This window comes from Callithrix jacchus, chromosome 3 (assembly GCF_049354715.1).
Source record: "Callithrix jacchus isolate 240 chromosome 3, calJac240_pri, whole genome shotgun sequence".
Taxonomy (NCBI): Eukaryota; Metazoa; Chordata; class Mammalia; order Primates; family Cebidae; genus Callithrix; species Callithrix jacchus.
Genome location: NC_133504.1, coordinates 174405267 through 174429012, shown reverse-complemented (window position 1 = coordinate 174429012; position 23746 = coordinate 174405267). Strand labels below are relative to the sequence as shown.

General features: G+C 35.7%; 1 long non-coding RNA gene across 1 annotated transcript in view; it reads left to right on the top strand.

Moving 5' to 3' along the window:
• The window catches only part of LOC118152344 (uncharacterized), a 92930-nt gene that overhangs the window by 18511 nt on the left and 50673 nt on the right, over nt 1-23746 (top strand). The gene's annotated exons all lie outside the window — the stretch shown is intronic.

The window sequence follows — 23746 nt, the reverse complement described above, 5'->3', positions numbered from 1 at the left end:
TTGTGTTGGGCTTGTAGGTGTGCAGAAGACAAAAATTGAAGTTTGGGAACCTCTGTCTGGATGTCAGAGGATGTATGGAAATGCTTGAATGTCGAGGTAGAGATGTGCTGCAGGAGCAGGGTCCTCATTATGCTATGGCAGTGTAGAAGGGAAATACAGGTTTCGGGTCCCCACAGGGTCCTCACTGGGGCACTGCCTAATGGAGCTGTGAGAAGAGGGCCACCATCCTCTAGATCCCAGAATAATAGATCCACTGACAGCTTACAAAGTGTGCCTGGAAAAGCTGCAGACACTCAATGCCAGACATGAAAGCAGCCGGGGCTGAAGGCTGTACCCTGCAAAGCCTGTGAAGGAGATACCCAAGACCACTGGTGCCTACCTCTTGCAACAGCTTTCCCTGGATGTGAGACATGGAATCAAAAAACATTATTTTGGAGCTTTAAGATTTAATGGCAGCCCACTGGATTTTGGACATGCATGGGACCTGTAGCCACCTCGTTTTTGCCAATTGCACCCATTTGAAATGAGTGCATTTATCCAATGCCTGTATGCCTATTATATATCGGAAGAAACTACCTTGTTCTTGATTTTACAGCCTCCTATGCAGGAGGAATTTGCTTTGTCTCGGGTAAGACTTTGGACTTGAACTTAATGCTGAAATGAGGTAAGACTTTGGGGGACTATTTGGAAGGCATGGTTGCTTTTGAAATGTGAGGACATGAGATTTGGGAGGGGCCAAGGGCAGAATGATATGGTTAGGCTTTTTGTATCCACCCAAATCTCATCTTGAATTGTAATCCCCCAGTGTTGAAGAAGAGATCTGGTGGGAGGTTATTGGATTGTGAGGGTGGTTTCTTGCAAGATGTGATGGTTTTAGAAGGCAGTATTTTCTGCTCTCTTGCACATGCTGTCTCTCCTGTCACCTTGTGAACAAAGTGCCTGCTTTCCCTTCCACCATGATCATAAGTTTCCTGAAGTCTCCTGAGCTGTGCAGAAGTGTGACTAAGTTAAAATTCTTACCTTCATAAATTACCCAGACCAGGGCATTTCTTTATAGTAGTGTAAAAATGGACTAACACAAAAACTAAGGCATTTCTGATGTCGAAAATGACTCTAAACATTTTCTGTAGCATGACTCAATTTTTGTTGCTTACTATTTGGCCTCTGTTTAATACTTTAAACTCAATATACTGATTAGTGTGTTTGAAATAAGCTCTTTTTAAAAACATCTTCAAATTTTGGTTAATTTCACATTTATTTGTAGACAGAACATGTTTACAAAATAGAAGCTGATTTATATTTGTTTATAAGATAATTTTTAAAATAAAAAGCATTTTGATTCTCATATAAAATAAAGTGTAGGATTACTGGGTAGGAATAAGATAAGGAGTTCTGAAGATTATCTGTTTTCTGGATTGCCGTGGAGAATATGTAGATTGTATTAACATTCTCGGTGTTTCCCAGCTTCATATTTGTCATGACTGGCTATAGAATCCTTGGATCTATAACAATATAACAAATTTTATTTTCTGTTATTTAAATTAATTTGGAAAAGTGAGCTTGTATTGAGCCTTTCAGTTAGAGGATGGCAGGGAGGTTAGGTCTCTCAAGTTTACAAATGCAATCCCAATCACTGTAATTCTTATTATTCTTCTAGCTCATTTTTGCTTTTCCTGATGTCTTGAAAATTTATCATCTCTGCAAGTGTTAAGCTGTTATCAAAACAATCTCTTTCCTTTCATTATACATGAATTGTGTTGTTACATATATACTATATTCTAGGCTTTATCAACTTTACTGAAACTATAGGTCCCTGAAGTTTTGAGCCCATGTACCTAGATATGTCCTGCATTCATTCGTAGTGTAAAGAAGATCAGTTTAAATTTCTACTTCTAAAAAATTTTACCAATGTCGATGTTAACTGTATAAAAGACTAACTGTATAATGTTAACTATATAAGAATCTTAATTGCCCATATTACATAGCCTCTCCAAATAACAAAAATTAATGATATATTTGTTAGGAGATACTGTAGTTGGCTAAGTACTGCTCCCCCTTCATTTAATGATCATTTTGGCTTCAGAGTGTGACCTTATGCTGAAATTGGGTCTTTACAGATTTATTTAATTAAGGAGTTGGGGATAAAATCATACTTACTTTAAGGTAGGCTCTAAATTCAATGACCATTTTCCTTATGGGAGAAGAAGGAAGAGTTACTCAGAAAAAAAAAAAACAACAACAACATTTAAAGATGAAGCACAAACTGACATCTTTCCCAGATCCTTTAGAAAAAGCATGGTCCTACTGATACCTTGAATTTGAATTTATAGCTGTTATAACTATAATATAATAAATACATATATACTTTTTATAACTATAATATAATAATTTCTAACATTCAAGCCAAGTTGTGCTAATTTATTATGAAAGCTATAAGAAACTAATGTAGTATGTTTTTTAGAAATCTTGAATAATATGCCCCATATTAATGTATACATCTCTAAGACTCACAAAATGTACTTTTGATGAAAAAATGTAAAATGAATATAATTATCCCAAAGATAAAACTGACAAATACATTACATTGTTCATTTAAACCACATATTTTCATGCTGATTTTGGAAAGTAATATCTGGCTGAATCTATAGCTCAATTATACAATAAACTATGAAAATGTAAAGATTACTTGCCAATTAGCTTTAACTCTGTTATTTTCCAACGTGATTTATGATCAGAACTCCAACTTTAGAAAATTTCACATGAAATTTGTATGCGTGTGCATTTTATGTGTGTGAGAGTAGCTATTCTACTTTTCCCAGCATTCCAAGAATGAAGAATTCCGTAATTGACCCAATCAGTCTTGGAAATTACCATATCAAATACTGTGGCTAAGTTCATCTTTATATCATACTAATTGAAGAATAAAGTAGACTTCAGCACCATCTCATTTTCTGCAGTGAAGTAACTACCATTGAGTGGGATTATGTTACTTAAATTGGGAACTCCACAAGCAAATAATAGGTCTTAACTCCACAAAAGGTTTCTGTGGTGGAAAATATATGATTAAAAAAATGTAAACATGTTTATTTAAGAAATCTTCACAGGCCATAAGAAACTGGTATGTATTCTCAATCTTCAAAGAAAAAATATGCAGGATTTCTCAAGCTTATTTTTTTTAACAGTTTTTATTAAATATCTATAGCAATTCCAAGTGACAGTGCTCTGGAGATCATAGGGTGGAAACAGCACTTTAATGCATGGTGAATCATGAGCTTTTAGAGTAATAATGACATAAAACTTACTGTTATATAATATTTTCTTATTTTTTTCCTTTTTTGTAGTCCTTGTATAAGTCTAATTTGTTGTTGTTGTTGGTGGTGGTGTTGTGGCTGTTAGAATGAGTCTCGCTGTGTTGCGCAGGTTGGAGTGCAGTGGCGCAATCTCTGCTAAGCTCACTGCACCTCCTGAGTTCAAGCAATTCTCCTGTTTCAGCCTCCCAAGTAGCTGGGATTATGGGCACCCCCCGCCCCACCACGCCTGGTTGATGTTTTTGTATTTTTAGTAGAGACAGGGTTTCACCATGTTGGCCAGGCAGGTTTCCAACACCTGACCTTAAGGGATCTGCCCTCCTCAATCTGCCAAGGTGCTAGGATTGCACCTTGAGGTACCATGCCCCGCCAACTCTAATTCTTATATATTGTTACAGGTAGGCATTTTACTTTCATTAAATCACTTAATATTTTTAATAACTTATGAGCTACGTAATATTATCCCCAATTAACATACTTAAATCACATGTCCAATGTAACATAGTGCATTACGTTACGTTATATCAGGAATTTAGAATGCAGGCAATCTGGTTGCAGTCTGCATATTTAACATACAGTAAGAACTCATGGGCAAATACGGAAGCTTGATGAAGGCAAGAATAAACCAAGAAAGTAAATCAGTGTTCCTTAACTAGATTCGATCATGGATTCACTTGAAAATAGAAGAAAAGCAACAGATTATATCCTCATAAGAATATACACACATATATCTGAAAACATGTATATATGACTTTTGGGGCATTGCAGATTTCCTAAATTATCCACTGGACACCAGATTGAAAATCACTAATTTAACTACCTTTATGTGAAGTATGACTAAATTAATAAGCGCCAGATCTAGAAAAACTATTAAAGTAGATTAGTGTATACTGGAATCATAAAAAAATTTTGAGGTTGAGGTATAGAAAAAACAAGCTATTCCATATCATTCACAGGACTGGAATGTTATCTATGCTGATATTGTTGTTTGCTAGCCTGCTTTAATAATTCCTATCTCTTTTTCTGTTATTTTCTCAAAAATATTTTGGATAGCTAATTACCCTTATTTGGAATCAAAATTGTTAGTAATCTGGTAGGATAAGGCAGCCCTCTGGTTCATTTGTTCACTCCAATCTAATTAAATGTATATGGCTTATATCTGTTTTTATTTCCATTTGCCTTGGGTTATTAATTTCATCTTATAAGAAAGATGTAAGTTAAAATTATGAACTATTTTGCAAATTAAAACAGTAAAATAAAGTTAAATTAAAATTAATAGGTTTTTATTTTGTTATCCAATCAAGAGACCTTAAATGAGGTTTTAATTTAAATGAATATTTTAGTAGACTAGAATTTGACTATGACCCCCAAAACATAAATGTTTTCAGAATAATGACTGAAAGTTGGATTACTTGAATGCAGCCATGTATAATGAAAAAGACATGAAAATTGAAAGAAAATATGCCTTGGTTTATAATCACTTACATTCAATAAATAGCCACTGAGTATATCTTGCATAGTGTAAATCTTGTGCCACTTAACCTAAATCTTATGTAAGGGCAGAGATTACAGCTTGTTCCCCATTGTATCCTTCAAGTACCTTGGGTTCTAACTCTTTACCACTTACAAAGGGCCTTCAAAATGGCTGATCAGAGCCACAAAAAAGAACCATAATACCAAGTAAATACTTACAGTTCAGGTAAATCATCTAAAAGATAATATTGGTATTCCACAGAGAAGTGACAGGAAATGCCTAAGTCAAAGAAGGAGAGCGAAGTGAGGCAGCCTGTTTGACCAGGATTGGTTGGGAGCCTGGAAAAGGTCCCCAATTTGGGACAATGGTAAGTGAGTGACTTACAGCTATCCACATTCCTACCAGAGACTCCTACAATCCTAGGCACTAGAGAGCCCCTTAACCCATGTGGGCTCTGAGACTAACACAGGGAACTGTATGGTCATGGCGTGACTGAATTGCTCCAGAAAGGAAGCTCATGCCGGGTCCCACCCTTATCCTGAGTCCTAAGTAGCTACAGCAAGGTGCCATTTTGAGAGCCCAATCCACATCAGACTGTGTCCTGCCCTAGGTTCCAACCACTACTACATCTCCACATTTCTGGGGACTCACTGATATCCTCTGCTCACAGCAGGGATTGCTGCTGGCTCTTGCCACCAGGACCAAAGTACAAGATATTGGCAACAAACCCACTGCCTTCAGGCCAAAGCACATTTAAAAGTGCTCTGAGAAAAGGCTACCCCACTTATATCCACCATGTAGGGCCAAAGTACATGCTCTCCAGTCACCTGTATATAACTGCTGCCACTGAGATCAACTTTGCCTTTCCTGGAAGCAGGACCACAGTGTAGCCACTATGATCACCACCCTCACATTGTGCTATAGTCCCAGAAATCATTGCACTTACCTAAGACAGTAAGTGCCTACACACACTCCTGGGAGGCCTGAGAAAAGGCCCATACACCCAGGCTTCAAACACCCAATCCTGCCCCCTGGAGCATACCATCTAGGGGCTTGGAGATCACCTCACAACATTCACCATTATTAACACCTGAACATTCCTCCCTGTGGGCTGAGGACAGGACCACAAAGCCTGCCACTACCATAATAGCTGTCACTCACATGCATGCACCAACTAGGGGACTGAGTACTGGGCTTCCCAGCCCATCACAGCTACCATCAACAACATGGATTGGTTAGGAGACAGAAGATTGTCTCACGACTGCAATTGTCATTGCCAATCCATACCCACTGCTTAGGCACTTAAGGATCCAGACCACCACTGCCACTGCCAGCACCTAAGCAGGCCATATGGAGGTCCAAGAATAAACCTGCTTGGACCCACTCACACCAGTGCCAGCATATGCTGTCCTAGAGCCCAACTACAGACAGGCTTAGTCTACTGCCACCACCATTGCAACCTCAATACTGGCCTGCCTGATGTCCCTTTGTCCAGCAATACTTCACCAGAGCCTCCACTAACAACAACTATACGCTAAGCCACTGAGAAAATCACAGACATGACTGATGCTGTTTCCAATCAAATAAATCAAATTGAGACTACCCTGCTGCACATACTAAGAATCAAAGCCAAAGCATCATATACAACAAATACCATGTAAACATCTTTAGGAAAAAAAATCCCTCAGTAAAAAAGCAAATTCAATAAATTAACAGAATCAACTATTACATCAAGTGTACAGATAAGGACTATGTAAGGACACAATAAACATTAGAAAGTAAGGAAATTACTAAAGAAACGCAATAATTATTTAACAAAATACACAAATAGAAAAGTTTATGAAATTCCAGAAAAATAGTTCAAAATATTGACATTAAAAATGTCACTGAGTTTCCCGAGAACTCAGAAAAGCTATACTCACAGTTCAAAAAAAAAATCAGAATATGAATAATAAACTTACTAAAGAGCTTGATATTCTCAAAAAGAATCAAGCAAATCCTCCTGAAACTGAAGAATTCAGTGAGGGGGAAAAATACATTCAGACTTAAGACTAGATAAAGCAGAAGAAAGAATTTCAGAACTTGACAAGTTTTTTGAAGATAATCTATTCAGACAAAAATAAATAGGAAGAAGAAATAGTGCCTATGTAACACATCAGACACCACAAAGTGACCAAATGTTGATGTCTTGGTGTTCAAGAAGGCAAAGAGAAAATGAAAGGAATAGAAAACCTATTTAACAAAATAATAGCTGAAAAACTCCCAAGTCTAGCAAGAGATTTAGACATTTAGATATGCAAGCTCTGAGATCCCCAAGCAAGCACAAACAAAAAGGTTTTCTCCATGGCACATTATAGTCAAGTTGTCAAAAGTCAAAACAAAAAAGGGTTATAAAACAGTAAAAGATACATGTCTTGTCACTTATAAGGGAACTTAGACTTATGGCAGATTTTTCAGTGGAAACCTTATGCGCCAGGTAATCAGATGATATACTAAAAGTGCTGAAAATTAAAAAAAAAAAAAAAAAAAAACTAACCAAGAATGCTATATCCAGCAAAGCTATCTTACATAAACAAAGGAGAAATAAAGTACTTCTCATACAAGTATCAGCTGAGAGAATTCATCACCCACTAGACTGGCCCAACAAGAAATGCTTAAGTTAGTCCTACATGCAGAAATAAAAGGAGGATATCTACCATCACAAAACCACTTTAAAATACAAAACCCACTGGTAGACCAAAGACATAAATAAGGAAAAGAAGGGATTCAAATGTTAATACTACATAAAACCATCATATCACAATCATAAACAATAAAGAAAAGAAAGAAAAAAACATATACAAAACAACTATAAATAAATTAATAAAATGACACAAGCCCTCACATATCAAAAATAGCCTTGAATGTAACTAAATTACCCTTACCACTTAAATAATACAGCATGGCTGAATGGATTTAGAAATAACTATATGCTGCTGCTACAAGAAACTCATCTCACCTGAAAATACAAGTATACTTTAAAAATTAAAGGATAGCAAAAGATATTGCATAAAAAGAGAAACTAAAATTCCACCGAAGTTGTACTTATAACAGATAAAACAGACTTTAATTCTAAAACAGTAAAAAGTGATGAAGAAATCATTATATAATAACAAAGGTAACAATCCAATAACGGTATTTAACAATTCCCAATAATATATATATATATACACACACATATATATACACATATATATACACACACATACACACACACACACACACACCCAATACCAGAGTGCCTATATACATAATGCAAATATTATATTTAAAAAGAGTGGGTTGAGTGTGGGGGCTCATACCTATAATCCCAACACTTTGGGAGACTGAAGCAGGTGAATCCCTTTAGCCTAGGAGTTCAAGACCTGTCTGGGTAACATGGTCAAACTCTGTCTCTACAAAATTCGTACAAATTAGCTGGGCACAGCACTTTGGGAAACCAACCTGGGCAGATCACTAGGTCAGGAGTTCAAGACCTGCCTGACAAACATAGTGAAACCCCATCTCTACTAAAAATACAAAAATTAGCTGAGCATGGTGGTGCGTGCATGTAATCCCAGCTACTCAGGAAGCTGAGGAAGGAGAATTGCTTGAATCCAGGAGGCAGAGGTTGCAGTGAGCTGAGAGAGTGCCACTGCACTCCAGCCTGGGCAACAGAGCAAGACTCCAAGTAAAAAAAAAAAATTAGCTGGGCATGGTGGTGCAGGACTGCAGTCTCAGCTACTCAGGAGGCTGCAGCAGTAGGTCAGAGCAAGTACCATTTTTTTTAAAAAAAGATGCAAAGGGAGAAACAGACTCCAGTGACTCCAATACCATGACAGTTGTAGACTTCAAAACCCGACTGCCAGAATGAAAGAAGATTAACAAACATTGGATTTAACCAAATTTTAGACCAAATGGACATAAAGGACATTAACAGAATATTTCCTCCAATCTCCAGAATTGACCATTTATTAGGTGAAAAGTTTCAACAAAGCTTTAAAAATTAACATCATGGTAACTATATTCTCAGACTAGAATAGAATAAAACCAGAATCAACAATAGGAGAAACTTTGGAAACTACAATTACATAGAAATTAAACAGCATGCTCCTGAATGACCATTGGGTCAATAAATAAATTCAAAAGAAAATTTTTAAAAATTCCTTGAAATAAATGAAAATTCAAACCCGTACCAAATTAGGATACAGCACAATCAGTACTAAATAGAGCAACAAACATCTACAATAAAAAAGTAAAAAGATTTCAAATAAGCAATATATTGATGTATACTAATAATGAGTATGAGATTGAATTTGTAATAATAATGGAAAAAAAACTCCTAACAAAGAAAACTTCAAGACCAGATGCCTTTACCATTGAATTCTGCTAAACTTACAAAGAAGAACTAATGCTGATACTCTTCAAACTATTCCAAAACACAGAAGAGGAGGGAATACTCTCAAACTCATATTATGAATCCATAATTACTATGAGACTATTAAACTAAAAAGCTTCTGCACAGCAATGGAAACAGCGTGAAGAAACAATCTGATGAATGAGAGACAATGTTTGCAAACAATTCATCAAGCAGGGAACAAATATCTAGAATATATAAGGAACTCAATTTAACAGGAAAAAATCAAATAATCTCATCAAAAGCGGGCACGAGGCATGAATAGACATTTCTCAAAAGGCGACATATAAATGGTCAACAGGTATATGAAAACATGCTCAACATCACTAATAATCAGTGAAATGCCAATAAAAAACACGATGAGACATCATCTTATCCTGGTTAGAATAACTATTAGTATGAAGCCAAAAAACAACAATGCAGGTGAGGATGTGGAGAAAAAGGAACTATTATACATTGTTGGAGGGAATGTAAATTAATAGAGCACCATGGAAAACAGAATGACAATTTCTCAAAAAATTATGCATAGCACTACCATAATATCCAGCAATCCCACTACTGGATATTTATCCAAAGGAAGAGAAATTAATGTATCAAAGGAATACTTGAACCCCCATGCTTCTTTTAACACTATTCACAATAGCAAAGGCATGGAATCCAAACCTTCCTGGGAGTCCACATCTAGATATTGGAAGAGCCAGGATTCAAATACAGTTTTGTCTGACTCTAGAGTCTATTTTGTTCCTTTCTGTTTTTTGAGACCGAGTCTTGCTCTGTTGCCAGACTGGAGTGCAGTGCTGAGATTTTGGCTCACTGCAACCTTCCACCTCATGGGTTCAAGTGATTCTTCTGCCTCAGCCTCCCAAGTAGCTGGGACTACAGGTGCACACCACCACACCCAGCTAATTTTTGTACTTTTTTTTTAACAGAGTCGGGGTTTCACCATAATTGCCAGGATGATCTCAATCTCTTGATCTCGTAATTGGCCCACCTCAGTCTCCCAAAGTGCTGGGATGACAGGCGTGAGCCACCAAACCTAGCCTCCATTTTTTTATTGTGATAAAACACACAATCACCATGTTAATGATTTTTAAATGTATTTAATGTCTATTTTATTAAATATATTAAGCATTTAATGTCTATTTTATTACCTATATTAATATGCACTAGAAAGATGCTTATTTATATTATACTCTATAAGGTTATTATGCTTGAAGTAATTTGACAATTATAGATGATCGGCCATGGAAATAAATGAATTGCAAAGACTTCTGAAATAGATCTAAAATAAGAGACATTTATGTTGTAGTAAATGAGTCTTTTATGTTGTAGTAAAATTCAAGTTAGGGCCTCACCTCAAAGCATGTGACAAAGCATAATCCTACAAATTAAAGTATTGAATATAAAATAGTCCTTCCATAAGATATTTTAAAACTTGAATATTTTTCTTACTTTGAAATCCCTAAAATTTTAAAAATTAAAAGTATTGCAGAAAAAAATGGTAATTTTTATTTTATGCAAATAAAATATCTGACTGTTCTAAGTCAATTTCTACTACATCAACAGGTAAATATTATCAAATTAATATCATGAATACACAAAGAATTTACACAAAGTATTAAGATGATCTCTAATATCCAAAATAATTGGCTAGCAAATGTGACCTAAAAAGTGTGTTGTGAAACTAATCCAATAGCTTAAGAACAGGATTGTGTGAGATAAAGAAAAAAATAGAATAGAAAACAAAAGAAAGCATTTCCCTAATAAGGAATACCTGAAAACTTTCACTCATGACATCTACCTCTATGTCTATATCTGTGTTCCCTATAAAGCAGTGGTCCTCAACCTTTTTGGCACCAGGGACTGGTTTCATGGAAGACAGTTTTTCCATGGACTGGAGGGTAAGTAGGGATGGTTTCTGGATGACTTAAGTGCATCACATTTATTGTCCACTTTATTTCTATTATTATATTGCCATATATGATGAAATAATTGTACAGCTCACCATAGGTAGAATCAGTGGGAGCCCTGAGTTTGTTTTCCTGTGACTAGACAGTTCAATCTGTGGGTGATGGCAGACAGTGGCAGATCATCAGTTATTAGGTTCTCATAAGCAGCCCACAATCTAGAACTCTCACATGCACAATTCACAGCAGGGTTCACACTCCTATGAGAATCTAATGCTACTGCTAATCTGACAGGAGGCAGAGGTCAGGTGGTAATGCTAGCTGGCCAGCTGCTCACCTCCTGTGTAGCCAGGTTGCTAACAGGCAACACAAAGGTAATGGTAAGTGACTTGCGAGTTGGGGATCCCTCCTATAGAGCATCCAAATATGTATTCATGCACTAGATTATGATGTACAGTTTATTTCTTGAATGGACAAGAGACACAGGTGTCTGAAAAATACTGCACTATAATGGTGAGGGTATGGTAAAATGCGGCATTTTCTTGTCTCGTTCTGGAGGTATTCATTATTATATAATCTATTTAAAAACTTAGTTTAAAATTATGCAAACGCCTTAGAAATTGTCTTGCCAGTGACCCACTGTCCACTTAGTCCCTTGCTAAGACTCTTTCTGTAAAAATTCATTAAACAGGGTAACCAAAGATTTGTATAGGGGTGTCTCTGTGCCACCTTTACTCAAAATTCTCCAGTATATGTCCATTTCTCCCAGAATGAAAGATTGTCCTCAGAGGCCTTTGCAATAGCCAGGAAGGTACATGTGATTTGAATGATCCTTTGCTTTCTGACCTTGTCATATTCCTTTCACCCTCTCAGTTCCAACCACACTGGCCTCCTTGCTGTTTTTCAAATACACCAAGCACATTCCCATAGGACATTTGCCCAGGAAATTCCTCTGCTTTGAAGGTTCTCTCCCTGTGGGTAGGGCTTCTTTTCTCCAAGTCACTGCTCAAATGAAAAATTGCAATGCCTATTAAAAATTGTACCTATTAAAAATAGCCACCTATTAAAAATTGCACTACTAGTTTCAGTACTGCTGAGCCCCTTTTTTCTGCTTTAGTTTTGTTCTATAAAATTTATCCTCTCCTGAAGGGGTAGAAAAAAAATAAAATAAAATGTATCCCCTCCTAACAGACTATACAATTCAATTATTATATTTATTCCTTATTTAATTTCTAAATGTTCTCCTTGTTCCCCACGACCAAGAATATATCCCCATAAAAGAAATAGTTAAGTAAAATTAGAAACGTATGGTTATTAGCAATATAGGCCACATTTTATATAGAACAATGATCAATAATGATACAAAATAATAATAAAAAGGAGAATAATGTGCAAAAAGGATAGAAAATGCACAAAAATATTAGCAATCATCCTGTAAGGTTGGGGACTCATTAGTATTTGTTGTAGGTCATTCATTTTGTTTATATCATAAATATTTTTCATTTTCCACATTTAATAAAATGGAAATATAAGACTAATAGCTTTAAAAATATTAGCTTAATTTTAACATTGGCAATTATAGAAAAACATTAAAACAATGCATTCCATAAATTCTAAGTAAAGATACAAAAAATTTTATAAAATATAAAGCCACTCCTGGTTTTATGCTTTGTAAAAGTATGAGAGTCAAAATATACTTGAAAATGTAAAATTATTATGAATAAATAATAGTGACTGGTTAAAATTACTATTATTTTCAGAAAGTATGCTTGAATACCTATTCAGCTTGAGTGTTTTTTAAATTGGTTCTGTTTATTAAGATGGCATGATGCAAAATGTAAATGTCAAAATAAATAATATTTTCCATATAGTACTAAATTACAAAATAGGAAATTTAGCAGAAAACAGATCCCTTACACAATGGCAATAAAAAACACAAGGAGGTAAATTCAACACTGACTATGAAGCACTTATGTGAAGGAACAGCTTCTATAAAAACAGAAAAATGAAAACTGAAGAAATGCACATAAAATCAATTCACCTGATGAAAGGACTTACAAACAGGTCATTTCTTCTTAGATTATTTTATAAATAATGCATTCAAAGTATAGTGGTTAAAGCTATACATTTACTTTTTAAGAGCATGGGCGCAAATTCTGTCTCTGTCATGTATGAGTTTTGTTGCTGTGGGCATGAGTAAAATGGGAATATAATAGCGTTTATTCCAAATTCTTGTGAGAATTAAATGAGGTAATGAATGCACAGTGTTTAGCACAATATGTGGGCCAAAGTAGACAGTAGATATTGAGTGCTGATTTTCAAAATATCACCTGCTTTTTGATATTTTTGTTTGTTTTTGTAACTTGATAAAAAGAAATCTATATATCACTTGGAAAATTAAAAAGCAGGAAAACTTAATATGTCATTGTTATTAAAATATAGAGTCCTGAAAGGGAACAAGCCATTATAAGCCATTTAAACTACTGTAAAACTAAATTAATAAAATTCCAGTGATACGGGTGTGAGAATTGGAAATATAAACAAAACCCAAGAGATACATAGGAAACACACACACACACACACACACACACAAACACACGCACACACAGAATATATCCATTATTATTTATGTATTCACTTGTTCAATAACAATTGACATACTATGTTCTAGAAATTGTGTTTGGTGCTGAAGGTTCAAATACTTCAGTGAAATTTACAAAATACTGAGAATGGTAGATTATAAAAATAATCAATTGTAATACCACTTGAGGTATGACAATCGTAGTGATAATGACAGGAATTCCATGACTTTTAAAGATCTGTAAAATAGAATTCTAACGAAAGGCATCAAAATTCCCTACCAGAAAAAAGAGGAGAGAGAAAATGGGGAGAAATTCAATTTTTATGTTAGGAGTACACAAAGTGTCTCTTTGTTGCCAAATGGAAGACTGTAACTATCTCCTATCTAAAATTTGCCAAGTCATTGACCTGGAAGATTGCCTAATGCTTCTGAGGATTGGAGAAAGAAGCAAGAGAAAGGTGCCTTGTAAGACATGAGACAGGCTAACAGAGAGGTTAGGGCCATTTTCTATTTTCCAGGTTCTAAGACAAGGAATCAATCATATGTCCTCAAGCCCTGAAGTTGAGGGCCATGAAGGAAAATGTGAACCATGGAATTCCTAGAAGGCATCACAGGTTGAGAACACACAAATCAGAGCACTGTTGATCAGGAATGTGAGCTGGAGCTCAGGAACAAATAAGGCTTAATTATCCAAGGGATTCAAAGAATCTACAAAACCTAGGCAAGTTAGTCAGTGACCATTCATTGAAACTAAAACACTCACAAAGAGTTACATTCCCTTTAAAACACATGATGACAATCAAGAAGGAGTGAGGCCAGGCACGGTGACTCATGCCTGTAATCCCAGCACTTTGGAAGGCCAAGACAGGTGGATCACGAGGTCAAGAGATTGAGACCGTCCTGGTCAACAGGGTGAAACTCCGTTTCTACTAAAAATACAAAAAATTAGCGGGGCATGGTGGCACGCGTCTGTAATCCCAGCTACTCAGGAGGCTGAGGCAGTAGAATTGCTTGAACCCAGGAGGTGGAGGTTGCGGTGAGCTGAGATCGCGCCATTGCACTCCAGCCTGGGTAACAAGAGCGAAACTCTGTCCCCCATTCCCCCGCCAAAAAAAAGAAAGGAAAAGAAAAAAAGAAGGAGTGATATCTCTTTTGTCTGCTAAATAAGGAGCTACGTTTTCCTCTCTCTGGAGCATGTGTCTGAGACAAGATGAAGCTACCAAACTTTGCACCACTTATGCAACTAGAACTAGAGATGATCTGAATTGGGAATACTAGAGATAAGCTCAGAATCTAATATGAGGACAAAATTGGATGAATATTAACTTCCAGTAAAATGAAAGTTTAACAAAAGCCAATGAAATATGCTCAAACTTCCATTAAATGGATTATTCTTCTGCAGGAAAGGAATGACCAACATAACATAGCAATAATTAGACAAAATAAACATTTTGTTTGTAGTCAAAATTGAGATTCCTCAATAGGCCAATTATATGTAGATAAAACAAAGTAAAATAGACCACAAAAAGTCAAGTCACTTAAAATTTGATGAGACTTACAGTACTATGTTGAATAGGAGTGGTAAGTGTAGACATTCTTGTCTTATTCCAATACTCAGGGGGAATTCTTTTCCCACTTTTGGGCATTCAGTATGATGTTGGCTGTGAGTCTGTCATAGATGGATCTTATTATTTTAAAGTATCATCCTTCAATGCCAAGTTTATTGAGGATTTTTATAATGAAAAAATGTTGGATTTTCAAATACTTTTTCTGCATCTATTGAGATTATCATACCTTTTAGTACTGCTTATGGAATGAATCACATTTATTGATCTGCATATGTTGAAGCATCTTTGCATCCCAAGAATGAAGCCCACTTGGTCATGATGAATTATCTTTTTGATGTGCTGCTAGATTCAGTTTGCTAGTATTTTGTTGAGGATTTTTTCTATCTGTGTTCATCAGGGATATTGGCCTGCAGTGTTATTTTTGTTATTGTTGTGTCCTTGCCAAGCCTTAGTATTAGGATGATACTGGTTTTGTAGAATGAGTTAGGGAGGAATCATTCTCTTTCCTTTCTTGGAATAGTTTCAGTAATATTTGTACCAGCTCTTCTTCTATTTCTAGTAAAACTGGGCTGTGGAACCATTTGATCTAGGGCTTTTTCACTGGTACATTTTTTTGTTACTGACTCAAATTTGTAATTCATTCAGGATTTCAGTTTCTCCCTAATTTAGTTTTTGAAGGTTGTTTTCAGGAATGTATGCACTTCCTCTAGGTTTTCTAGTTTGTGCATGTAGAGATATTGACAGTAGTCTCTGAGGGTCTTTTGTATATCTGTGGTATCATTTGTAATGTCACCTTTTTCATTTCTCATTGTGTTTATTTATTTGGATACTCTCTTTCTTTCTTGGTTAATCAAGCTAGCTGTCTATCAACCTTGTTTATCCTTTCAAAAAAAAAACAACTTTTCATTTTGTTGATCTTTTGTATTTATTTTCAATCCCAATTTCATTCAGTTCTAATCTAAACTTAGTTACTTTTATTCCTTCTGCTAGCTTTGGATTTAGTTTGTTCTTGTTTTTATAATTATGTGTGCTGTTAGGTTGTTAATTTGATATCTTTCTATATGTAGCACTTTACTACTTTAAACGTTCCTCCTAACATTTTCTGCTGTATCCCAGAAGATCCAGTATGACGTGCCTCTATTTTCTTTTGTTTCAAATATTATTTTGATCCTACCTTAATTTTTTTTGCTTACCTGAAACTCATTCAGGAGAAACTTAGTTGTTGAGTTTCCATATATTCATAGTACTGGGCATCCTAATCAGAGAAATCAGGCAAAATAATGAAGCAAAAGGCACTCAAATAGGAAAGGAGGATGTCCAGTGATCTCTGATTACAAACAATAGATTCTTTACCTAGAAAATCATAGTCTTCAAAAAGTCTCTTAGACCTCATAAGAAACTTCAGAAAAAATCAGTAGCATTTCTATACAGCAATAAAATTCAAGCTGAAACTTAAACTGAAAACACAATCCTACTTAGAGTAGCCAAATATAAAATACCCAGGAATACATCTAATGAGGGAGGTGAAAGATCTCTACACGGAGAAATAAAACACGATTGAAAGAAATCAGAGGATTTCTTCCAGTCTGTGACCATAGAGTGTTTGTTTCCATTTGTGGAAACAAAAACAAATGGAAACAAACACTCCATGGTCACAGACTGGAAAAATCAATATTATTAAAATGTCTACAATCCCCAAAGCAATCTAGAGAATCAGTACAATCCCTATCAAATTACTAATGTAAATTTTCACAGAATTAGGAAAAGCAATTCTAAAATTCATATGGAACCAGCAAAAAGAGCCAAAATACCTAAAGCAATCATAAGCAAAAAGAACAAAGCTGGAGCCATCACATTACCTAACTTCAACCTATACTAAAACACTACAGTAACTAAACCAGTATAGAATAGGTACAAAACAATGTAACAGAGTACAGAGTCCAGAAACAAAGCCACCAACCTACAACAAAATAATCTTTCTTAAAACCAACAGAAATAAACAATGAGGAAAGTACACCCTACTGAATAAACAATACTGGATAAACTAGCTATCGATACGCAGAAGAATGAAACTAGACCCCTATCTCTCACAATATACAAAAATTAACTCAATGTGGATTAAGACTTACCTGTAAGACCCCAAACTATAAACATCCTAGAGTAAACTCTAGGAAATACTCTTCTGGACACTGGCCCAGGCAAAGCATTTATAACTAAAGCCTCAAAGGCAAATGTAACAAAAATAAAAATGGACAAATTAGACTTAAATTGAAGAGCTTTTGTACAGCAAAAGAAACTATCAACCGTGTAAACAGGCAACCTGCAGAATGGGAGAAGATTCTTCCACATTATGCATCTGACAAAGGACTAGTTGAATACCAAAGGAAACCAAACAATCAGCAAGGAAAAACTAATAACCTCCTTAAAAAGTGAGCAAAAGTTATAAATAGAAACATTTATTTTTTGAGACAGACTTTCACTTTTGTTGCCCAGTATATGTCTTGGTTAATATCTGATTCTTTGTCTTTTCCCCCTTTATTTCTTTATTTATTTTTATTTTTTTAATTATACTTTAAGTTTTGGGGTACTTCTGCAGAATTTGCAGGTTTATTACATAGGTATACAGGAGCCATGGCGGTTTTCTGTATCCACCCACATGTCCTCTACATTAGGTATTTCTCCTAATGCTATTACTCCCCAGTATCTCCACTCCCTTTCATCCCTCCCCTAGCCATCCACACCCCAACAGGCTTCAGTGTGTGATGGTCCCCTCCTTGTGTTCATTTGTACTCATTGTTCAACACCCCCTTATGAGTGAGAATATGCAGTGTTTGGTTTTCCGTTCTTGTGTCAGTTTGTTGAGAATGATGCTTTCCAGGTTCATCCATGTCCCTATAAAGCACACAAACTAATCGTTTTCTATGGCTACATAGTATTCCATGGTGTATAAGTGCCACATTTTCTTTATCCAGTCTATCATTGATGGGCGTCTGGATTGGTTCCAAGTCTTTGCTATTGTAAACAGTGCCACAATAAACATACGTGTGCATGTGTCTTTTAATAGAATTATTTATAATCCTTTGGGTATATACCCAGTAATAGGATTGCTGGGTCAAATGGTATTTCTAGTTCTAGATTCTTGAGGAATTGCCACAATGGTTGAGCTAATTTACACTCCCACCAACGGTGTAAAGTGTTCCTATTTCTCTACATCCTCTCCAACATCTGTTGTCTCATGATTTTTTAATGATTTCTATTCTAACTGATGTGAGGTGGGGTTTTAATTTGCATTTGTCCAGTGATTATGAGCTTTTTTTCACATATGTGTTGGCTGCATAAATGTGTTCTTTTGAAAAGTATCTGTTCATATGTTCTGCCCACTTTTTGATGTTTTTTTTTTTTTCTTGTAAATTTGTTTGCATTCTGTGTAGATTCTGGATGTTAGTCCTTTGTCAGATGGGTAGACCAATAACAAGATCTGAAATCGAGGCAGCAATTAATTTCCTACCAACCAAAAAAGTCCAGGACGAGATGGGTTCACAGCCGAATTCTACCAGAAGTACAAAGAGGAGCTGGGACCATTCCTTCCAAAACTATTTCAAACAATACAAAAAGAGGGGATCCTCTCTAACTCATTTTATGAGACCAACATCACCCTGATACCAAAACCTAGCAGACACACAACCAAAAAAAAAATCAGGCCAATATCCATGGTGAACATTGATGTGAAAATCCTCAATAAAATACTGGCAAACTGAATCCAACATCACATCAAAAAGCTTATCCATCACGATCAAGTTGGCTTCATCCCTGGGATGCAAGGCTCGTTCAACATACTCAAATCTATAAACGTACTCCATCATATAAACAGAACCTAAGAAAAAAACAAAATTCAAAAGCCCTTTATGCTAAAAACTCTCAATAAACTAGGTATTCATGGAACGTTTCTCGAAATAATATGAGCTATCTATGACAAACCCATTGCCAATATCATATGGAATGGACAAACACTGGAAGCATTCCCTTTGAAAACTGGCACAAGACAAGAATGCCCTCTCTCACCACTCCTATTCAACATAGTACTGGACGTTCTGGCCAGGGTAATCAGGCAAGAGAATGAAAGAAATTGTATTCAAATAGGAAGAGAGGAAGTCAAATTGTCTCTATTTACAGATGACATGATTGTATATTTAGAAGACCCCATCATCTCAGCCCCAAATCTTCTTAAGCTAATAAGCAACTTCAGCAAAGTCTTAGGATATAAAATCAATATGCAAAAATCACAAGTATTCCTATACACCAATAACAGACAAACACAGAGCCAAATCATGAGTGAACTCCCATTCACAATTTCTACAAACAGAATAAAATACCTAGCAATACAACTAACAAGGGATGTGAAGAACCTCTTCAAGGAGAACTACAAAGCACTGGTCAAGGAAATAGAAGAGGATGAAAATAGATGAAAAAACATTCCATGATCATGGTTAGGAAGACAGTATTGTGAAAATGGCCATACTTCCCAAAGTAATTTATAGATTTATTGCCATCTCCATCAAGCTACCATTGATTTTCTTCACAGAATTGGAAAAAAACACCTTAAACTTCATATGGAACCAAAAAAGAGGCCATTTAGCCAAGATAATCATAAGGAAAAAAAAAAAAAGCTGAAGGCATCATCCTACCTGACTTCAAACTATACTTCAAGGCTACAGTAATCAAAACATGGTACTGGTACCAAAACAGAGATATAGACCAATGGAACAGAACAGAGGCCTGGGAAGTAATGCTACACATCTACAACCATCTGATCTTTGACAAATCTGACAAAAATAAGCAATGGAGAAAGGATTCCCTATTTAATAAATGGTGTTGGGAAAACTGGCTAGCCCTGTGCAGAAAGCTGAAACTGGACCCTTCCTTACACCTTATACAATAATTAATACCAGATGGTTTAAAGATTTAAACATAAGACCAAACACCATAAAAGCCCTAGAAGAAAACCTAGGCAATATCATTCAAGGCATAGGCATAGGCAAGGACCTCATGACTCACACACCAAAAGCAATGGCAACAAAAGCCAAGATAGACAAATGGGATCCAATTAAACTTAAGAGCTTCTGCACAGCAAAAGAAACTCATTAGAGCAAACCAGCAACCAACAGGATGGGGAAAAATGTGGATAGAGAACATTAATTAGGTCCTATTGCAAGAAAACCTCTGCTAGCCTAGCTGAGTCAGGTGCCTTTCAAGAGGCAATAGATTTTATTCCTGTGTCTCTTCTAATTTCCTTTGCAATCTTGAGAGTCATTTCCTGTCTTGGATATCTATTTCCATATTTGTCAGAAATGAGCATTGACGTAGGAAGTATCCTTACAGAGTTGTGACATTTTTTTTTTCGCTTCCCCAACCCCTCTTCATATACACATCTCTTTTGTATCATCTCTTTCCATGAAAAATCGTCAGATTTCAACTTCCATCCTTATACTAAGAAATAAAAGAAAATGTGGAACATCTGACACTTTCAGAGACAAGCACATTTCTGTGGGGACAGAGAAATCGAAAAAAATGATTGTGCATTCTATTATCTGTACAATCTGGATTTCAATTAAAACAACTTTTCATTGTCCTATTAGAATCATGATGGGAAGGGAGGAATGAAGCACATTTCTTTATTTGATGCATGATATAACTTTTATTAGCAACTTTGAGAAAACCTGAATGCACTGGTATTCATTGGCTTCTATGATGAAAAACATGCTACTTAATGGAATCTACACAGCACTATGCGTTTAAATGACAGATACTGTTTTAGAGAGGAAAATGTTATATGGAGTTTTATGATAGATATTGATATACTCTGTAATTAAGTAAAATAATAATTTTCAACCTATTAAAAAACATGAGTCACTAAATAATATCTGTGAATTCAGTATGCATTTCTTCATAATGAGTTTATAAAACAATAAGCTCATTTTGTCCAAATATTTGTTCTCCACATTCCCAAAATATATTTTTGTGTGTAATATACACACACACATATGTATACACACATATATATGTATATGTGTATATACAAATATATATGTATATATTTGTATATACATATATACAACAACTGATACACCTTTTTCACTACAGATTACTCTGCATTGTCTCAAATTTTACGTAAATAGACTATTTTGTATACATGTACCTTTTTTTCTCCTCTGATTTCTTTCATTCAGTGTAATTGTTTTATCTGTGTGGTGTATTTTGGTGGATTGTGCCTGTTTATTACTGAGCAGTATTCCTTTCCATGGAGGTAGCAATGACAAATGCAAATTCTAGAGTAGTCTTCTTTTCCCTTTTCCTTATATAAGTGGGAAGCACTGAATGTTTTACTATTAACTAGGATGTAAGAATCCCAGTGAATTATGATTACTAATTTAATACTTAATTAGTAAATTAACTAGGAAGTAAAATTTTTGTATAGACTCTTTTTCAAGCTAAAGTAAGTCCATTCTGTTCCTAGTTTGCTACAAAGTTTTATTAGGAATGGGTGTTAGATTTGTAAAATGCCTTTGGAGTCTATGGAATGATTCTGTATTCTTATTTTCTTAGCACTGATATGGTTTGGATCTTCCCCCAAATTCAATCACATCCCACCCAAATCTCATGTAGAATTGTAATGCCCAATGGTGGAGGTAAGGCCTGGTGAGAGGTTATTGGATTATGGGCGCAGATTTTTTCCTCCATGCTGCTCTTGTGATAGTGAGTGAATGCTCACAAGATCTGGTTGTTTAAACGTGTGTGGTACCACCCGTCCCTCTTCCACCTGCTCTGGCCATGTAAAACGTGCCCACTTCCACTTCATTAGAAGCCATCATGCTTCCTGTACAGCCTGTGGAACTGTAAGCCAATTAAACCCCTTTTCTTTATAAATTATCCAGTCTCAGGTATTTCTTTATAGCAATGTGAAAACAGACTAATACAAGTATGTTTATAGAAGGAATTACATTGATTGATTTGTGGATGCTAAATTACCCTTGTATTCCTGATATAAACTCCAGTTGGCCTTGATGTTATTTTATGTATTGTTGGATTGAATTTGCTGAGATTGTAATAAGAACTTTTGCATGTATGTCTTAAGAGATGGTTTTCTTTTATGACTACAGTGTTCTTTCTTTCTAACACTTTTGTCTGTTTTTGGTATCAGAGAAATGCTGGCATCATAGAATGAGTTGAAAAATATTACCACCTCTTCAATTTCTTAGAAGAATTTTTATACAAGTAATACAATCTCTTTAAAGGTTTGGCAGAAAATACTGGTGAAGCAATTTGAGGCTGGAGTTTTCTTTGTGGGATAGTTTATCATTACTCTCCTTACATTCCTACACCTGTAGAAATGTATCCTATTAATGATTATTTTATACTGAATCCATTCTGAATGATTCTCTCGTTCCTCCACGTCTGGGTTATGTGCTCTTTGTGTGCGCGATTATTATACTCTTCATTTACCTCTATTGTTGTAAAGTACATTTTTTTTACCCTAAAATGTGATCTCCTTACAACAACTTATCTATATTTTCTCCAGGAAATAAACAATGTTTCACATATAAGGCGGCTGTCCTATAAAACTGTGAAACAAACGTACAGGAAAAAAATGCAACTCTAGCATTAGTATTTTTACTGGTGGTGGATATGATGAAGTAGAAACACTACTGAACTTAAAAGTTTTGGTTCAGCACTAGCTGTGAAAACAAATTAAGACCACCCAAATGTATAAAAACAGGCTAAATAGCTTTCCATAATACTCATCAGTATTCAACGCTCTCTATAGCAAAAGAGTCAGCCGCAATCACTCATGTTTGGCAGATATTCAAAGGCAAGCATGGAAATGGAAAACTGTCATAGTGAAAAATGAAGGGAAGGCTTCAGGTGTGTCCTAATTGGATGTTTTGACATGGGAAAACTGGAGTTGTGTTAACTAGAATTGTGATTGGTTTGGGAAGCATAGTTGGTTTTCTCTAGTTAGTCCTGAGGTAGAAATGGGCAAAACAGAAAAGCTATAAGTTGTTGTCCAAGTCCTAACATTCTGGGCCAATAGCTTTAGAGGCTGTGGTTTCTGGGCTGGTTGCTGCAGAGGTTTGGGGACAGAGTTCTATTGTTATGTATGGTCTGACCATTGTTCGTTGGTATGTTCACTCTTTCATAGCTCAGCTGCCTAGCATGTGTGTGGCACTTATGAGTACTGACCTATGTTACAGAGCTAATGAGAAATTTGAAGCTCAGGGAAACTAAGGTACAAACCTAACGTTATATGTTTCATCCAGGGTCATGTGTAAGAAGCAAGAGTTTTGAATTTTCATCTAGAGCAATAATTCTCAAAGTGCAGTTTTGGTGCCAGCAGCATGAGGTTAACTTGGGAAGTTGTTAGAAATGCATATTTTGGGCTCTACCCCAGGCCAGTTGAATCTGATACTTTGGGCTG